Source organism: Catharus ustulatus, chromosome 2 (genome assembly GCF_009819885.2).
Source record: "Catharus ustulatus isolate bCatUst1 chromosome 2, bCatUst1.pri.v2, whole genome shotgun sequence".
NCBI lineage: Eukaryota > Metazoa > Chordata > Aves > Passeriformes > Turdidae > Catharus > Catharus ustulatus.
The window spans coordinates 5,771,326-5,776,734 of record NC_046222.1 but is presented as its reverse complement, the minus strand read 5'-3'; positions in this window follow the sequence as shown (position 1 = coordinate 5,776,734).

Genomic DNA, 5,409 nt, shown 5'->3' with positions numbered 1-5,409 from the left:
TCTTTTTCTGGCTGGACTCAGCTCAGTGATAAACCATCCCCAGGAGGAAGCCCACGCTGCCTGTGCTGCACCAGAGTGTTTGCAGGCACTGCTATCCCCACATCCTGATGCCAGGTGAAACTCTGCTGTCATTTCCTGAGGCTGGGGTCCAGCACACAAAGAGAAAGGAGCTTTGAGCAAGAAGTCAAGAATTAAGGGAGTGAATGTCAGATATTGATGATGCAGTGTGTCCAGCCTGCAGCTGCACCACAGGGGGAAAGTAAAAGCAAGCATCACAAAAGCAGTAGGCATCTCAGATTGCCTCTCGCAGTGGGTGGTGAGCAGCACTCTCACCTGGACAAGAGATGTATTTAGATAATAATTCACAAAGAATTAGACTGTATGAACTCTCTTGAGGGACTGTGCATGTCACACAGTTAATGGTAAAATATCAGCAAAGGCTGCAGCTACCTCAGGCAGCACACACAGTGTGAGATAGAGCAGAGCAAACCTCTTGGATCCCCAAAATGACTGCTCACATCAGCCCTAGGTTTGTACCCATTTCAGGGCATGTTCTGGAGTATATGTTGGCACAAGCAAGCATATGCATCAAAACCAAGGAGTTTGCCAAAGAGAAATAGAGGGAATTTGCTCCCACCAAGCTGTGATGCTGGCCAGGAGCTTGGGCAGTGCCACATAAACACCTGTTTCCATTTGCTGAGTGGTGCTGTGACCCCAGGGTGAGCGGTGACACGAGGCTTTTCACATTGCCGTGCTCTGCTTTCAAAGCTCTGTAAACAGCTCTTAGCTGAAAATATCATGTAACATTTTTTTTCCCCTTTGTTGCACTCGGTTCATCCTCAGAGGAAGAAGAGCCCTTGTGCTCATCTGGGCTTGGGAACAGCAGCTCCCTTGAACACAGCAGGCATTCAACCTGAGGCTGAGCAGGTTCAGGCGCTGAGCCACGAAGCTTAAAGTGTGCAGGCTTGCCTTGCATAAAGAGGGAATGATGAGTTGTGAGCAGGGGGAGATAGCTGCTAGTTGGAAATAAGATGCATTCACAGAAATTCAATTTAAGCTAAAAAAATAAATAAATAAAAGGAGACCAACCTAGTTAATTGCATAAGGATTCATGAGTCGGGATGTAAGACCTTTAGTTAGGAAATAATTGCACACTTATGACCTGAGGCAACAGCCAGAACTTTCTGGGAAAAAAAATGGCATATGTCATTAAATTTAATAATGCTTAATTATAGAATCATAAATATTTGAGATTGGAAAGGCCCAGCAAGTCACTTAAGTCCCCCTCCTTATCAATGCAAGACTGTTCCCTATTGCATATATGCTGATCTGTTTTCTGCAGAATATTAGAACTCATTGTCAGGAGGATTTGCCTTAAATTCCTCAATTCCTTCTTTCTTAATTTCACCCCATTAGTCCCTGATACACCTGCTTGTTTCCTGATAAGTAATTCCTTTCCTTCCCTAGTGTGTGTGGCAGTCGAATATTTGTAGATGGTTGGAATGCCCCTCCTTAGTTATCACTTAGCCAAACTAGACATATTTATTTAGTTCTTTTAATCTTCCTCATAGGTAAATCCCTCTAGTCCCTAATTATTTTGTTGCTCTTTTCTGAACTCTCTCTTTCCAAACCTTGCTTGTAGTCATATTAAATTCAGTATCCTCATTCTTGTCATCCAGAGCCATGGAAAAATCAGGGGTGCAGTTGCATCTCTGCTGCAATGTGATGTGTCTTGGTGTCTGACCTACACTACAATATTTTTTCCCCTGATCTGTCATGCTGAGCACCATGCAAGGCTGGAGAGAGGTCAAGACAACTTCTGTTTTTAAAATTCTGCCCTGCAGCTATTCCTTACGGTGCTGTCAGCAGGGAAGTCATTTTGTCTTCTAAAACCTTACTTCTGATATTTTTTTCCATCTGAAGCTGTTGTAACTTGAGCCTTCTTCTGCATTGGGCAATAACTTCACTTACACTTCTCTCTCTCTGAGCTTCTTTACTGTTCTCTGCCCCATGTGTTTCAGAGGAGATCAGTAAGAATGGCAGAACAGAGAGAGCAAGAACAAAAAAACCCAAAATGTAGCTTACTGCACAAAAAGCTTTGTCTCCTGGGTTTATCATCCCACAGATTAGTAGCCCGGGATGAGGAATAGGCTCTAGGGAGTCACTGTGATGAAAATTCAAGAATAAAGACTGGAGTAACAAGACAGAGTAGCACAGAAATAAAATGAAAACAGGAAAGATAGTGCATGTGTTATCTCCCTGACCAGCACCCAGCAGCAGATTCTGTTCCTGAATAATTGGTGCTACACTGATTGCTTTGGAGGGCTCTGTTTTGACTTTTCTTTGTCAGTTTTGATATTCCCATTTGCACTGAAACACTTCCTTCATTCCTCAGACCTTGGTGGGCTTTCCTTACAGACTCTGACTTTGCTTTCCTGGCAGGTCCTGTGCCCGTGCCACAGGGTCCCCAAAGTGTGACATCCCTCTCTTTAGTGTGAACTCAACAGGGAGTGGTTTCCAGCAGCACATTGCAGAATATTGAGAGGCTTTAGGATAACCTGGTTGATGCCCAGGGTTATAAAGAGACTAGTCAGCATCTATTCTCTTGAGACCTTACCAGGTTAAATGAAATCAAATATTAAATATTAAATAAAAAATATTAAATAATAAGTAAATATTGCCCAAGAAGCACTAGATTAAAATAATAATCAGTTGTATCGGTGCTCAAGCCAAGGGATTTTGTAGTGTTTGCTTTATCCTTATCTTTTACAATTTTCATTTTGTCTTGTAAAATCATGGCAATTGGCAGAGCTGTGCAGGAATGCAAAAAGTAAATGTGAAAATCTGCAAATGTAAAGGTATATATGTAAATACTCCAACAAAGGAATCAGTGTCTACATAAAAGACAACATATTTCTTCTTCTTTCTGGAAGTTCTCATCTTTTGTTTTGTTGTGTTTTCTGTTTCCTTGAAAATAATGAAATTGTTGTGTCTCATACTTTTAAAACAAGTTTTAATATGGCAGTTGCAAAGGTATTTGTTACAATAGATAGGAAATACCTTTTTTTAAAAATTATTTTTCATGTAACTGGCATTGATCTCTGTTTCATACATACATATACATATATCATATATATAAATCATTATCAGAGTAACTCTCTGAAATTATTCCATGGGAAGAAACTGACCCTTGAGAGAAACTTATTTCAAGCAGCAGAGGACAAACATGAACAAGGAGCATTTCCATCTTTAACACAGTAGTTTCCAACCCAGCCATCATTTTCTCCGTGCATCCAGCCCTACACAAAATAGTTCCTGTGTGCATGTTCAGATGTGTAATGAGTGCCTGAAGCTGACAGGACTCATGGAAGCCACCACCTGCCTGTGGAAATCATGGTGCTTAACCAAAGAGCTCCTGAAGAGCTCCCCTCATCAAAACATTTCATAGTTGCACATGTACAAGCAGTAGCCACACTGCCACAGAGGCCAGGAGAGCAGGATATTGTGGGACCTTGCTTTTCCAGCATGCGCTTGGCTCTTGCTGTCCACAGTTCCAGGAGGATTCCCCTCCTGTTCTTTCTGGATGCTGCAGGAACCTAAATCAAGCTGAAAATTGAAGTCCTGAGGCAAATTCAGATGATGGATCCTGAAAGCTTTTGCCTTTCTCTGACTTATCTAATATGTCAGACAGCCAGCACGACACAGAAAGAAGGGTGTTTATGCAGCATTTTCCCCAACTTCCATCATTTTCTCAGCCTATGTCTAAAACACTCTGACATTTTTTCTTCTCCCCTTAAAAAGGCTTTGAGATATTTTTGGGAAAAAAGAAAGGATGCAAAACATGCAGCGATTAAGCTCCCCTCTCCAAATCTCCTTATTTTAGATCTTTGTTTTGGTGGCTCAGAAAATGAAGGCTATTGGCTCTTGGATTATGTAAACTGACACGGTACATTTTGTTTCATTTTCCTCAGAGTGCATGCATCAAATTATCCATAAACTATTGATTGCAGGAGGTTGAAGCTGTCTGCAAGTGCTGGCTGATTTTAGAAGAGATTTTACTTGCAATTCTGCCTCAAAAGCAAGGTGTTGCTGTTACTGATAATAGAAAGTACGTAGTGTTGAAGACTTGCAGGTGTCTGTGGGAGAGGGGCTGCGCTCCAGTGCCCAAGTTTGGGTCTTTATGCACAGTATTTGTAAAAACATGAGGAAGTCATCGCACTTGAATCATCTTGCTGGGGCAAATTGCCTTCAAAGCTTTGTTTTCCCTGCTACATCTGCTATCTTGTTTGCTCTCTGTGTTTTCCACACATCTATATCTGCAAGGGATTTCCCGTGTAGCTGTCTGCCAAACCCTTGTTCTGTGCACAGACAGAAAACACGATGTTCCAGGGATGGATCACTCTGAGCTCACTGTCAGCAGATCCAGCAAGCTGGAAACCTCAGCTTTGCTGAGCAGAGCTGCGTGGCACAACCACAGAAACCTGAGCAGGGACCTGGCAGGTCTGAGAGCAACAGAGAAAAAAACCTCTGACTTCTGGGGAACCTGCAAAGCCTTTGGTAGAAGCTGCATGAAACTTCCTCAGACAAAAGGCAGTGTCTGAGAGATCCTCAGCCACCAAAAGAATTTGGATACAGAGCCACTGAAGGGATTGCTCCCATCATTTCCTTGCAGCAGTGCTGCCTCCACCCTTTGGTTTAGGGTCACAGGTAGTGTATACACAGGTAGATGTTATTTGTGATCTGATCCAGGGCTCTGCAGCACCAGGTGGGCTGACAGCTTTGCCGGGCACGACCTGGCAGAGCTGCTCCCTGCATCCCGTTTGGAATGCTCGCTTGGCCATCTGGCCCTCGGTACCTGCGGGAGGCAGGAGCACAGAGCATCCCCGGGGCGCTGCTGGATGCTCACCTGCCGCTCCCAAAACAGCTCCCAGATATTCCAAACAGGCTTTTAAATGCATCCAGAACAGCTCAGACCTTTCCCTACTGCCTGGCTTCCCAAAGGCACTAGGCTTTCCCAAAGTTCGCAGCTCTCCCGGAGGCTGTGTTGGAGGCTGAGCGCTGGAATTTGCCCGTTCCCAGCGCTGGAATTTCCCCGTTCCCAGCGCTTTTGCTGCCCTGGGGCTCCTCGGAGCGGCGGGCGCCGGCACTGCCGCCCGGCTCGCCCAAATTTCGGAGCCAAAAAAAGGGACAGCGCCCATCCTGATGGACAGACTGCTCGTGTGGGATTTGCTGTGCTTCTGTGATGTGCTTCTGTTCTTCATGGCTGGCGCTTTCTCTCTTTCTTTCCTGCGATTTTGCTTTCTGCGTCTTAATTTGTCATACCCCTGCCTCACTTTTTTAAAAAAGGGATTTGTCCAAACCAGTGTGCTCTAGGTGATTAATGAAGCTGGCATATTCCTTCATAAACAT